This window comes from Poecilia latipinna, unplaced genomic scaffold, assembly GCF_001443285.1.
Source record: "Poecilia latipinna isolate Pla-1442-1.1 unplaced genomic scaffold, P_latipinna-1.0 Scaffold10691, whole genome shotgun sequence".
In the NCBI taxonomy this organism is placed as follows: domain Eukaryota; kingdom Metazoa; phylum Chordata; class Actinopteri; order Cyprinodontiformes; family Poeciliidae; genus Poecilia; species Poecilia latipinna.
Genome location: NW_015123307.1, coordinates 1 through 701, shown reverse-complemented (window position 1 = coordinate 701; position 701 = coordinate 1). Strand labels below are relative to the sequence as shown.

The 701-nt window shown below is 43.9% G+C and overlaps 1 non-coding gene across 1 annotated transcript; it reads right to left on the bottom strand.

Moving 5' to 3' along the window:
• Window positions 1-172: 172 nt before the first annotated feature.
• trnae-cuc (transfer RNA glutamic acid (anticodon CUC)) lies at window positions 173-244 on the bottom strand. Its single transcript has one exon. It is a non-coding gene; the product is annotated as a tRNA-Glu (tRNA).
• Between the last annotated feature and the right edge of the window lie 457 nt (window positions 245-701).

The window sequence follows — 701 nt, the reverse complement described above, 5'->3', positions numbered from 1 at the left end:
CTTTCCCTGACCGGGAATCCAACCTGGACCACGGAAGTGAAAGCGCTAAATCCTGACCACTAGACCATCAGGGACCACATTTTGTGATAGAAGCTATCAAGAGATCTTTGATGATCAATACCAAGAGTGCCTTTAAGATGGGATTAAAACAATCATGCAGTTGAAAATGCCTTTCCCTGACCGGGAATCGAACCCAGGCCGTGGCGGTGAGAGCGCCGAATCCTGACCACTAGACCATCAGGGACCTTGTTTCTCTACAGAAGCTGTCAAGACAATTTGACGATCAATAAAAAGAATGCTTTGAAGATGTGATGAAAACAATGAAGCAGTTAACATAAACATGAATTTCCCTGACCGGGAATTGAACCCCGGCTGTGGCGCCAAAAACTGACCACTAGACCATCAGGGACCATATTTCATGATAGAAACTATCAAGAGAACTTTGATGATCAATACCAAGAGTGCTTTGAAGATGTGATGAAAACAATCATGCAGTTGAAAGTGAATGGTCCGTTCCTTGACCGGGAAGCCAACCTGGGCTGCGGCAAAAATACCGAAACCTCACCACTAGACCATCAGGGACCACCTTTTGTGATAGAAGCTATCAAGAGATCTTTGATGATCAATAAAAGGAATGCTTTGAAGATGTGATGAAAACAATGAAGCAGTTAACATAAACATGCCTTTCCCTGACCGGGAAT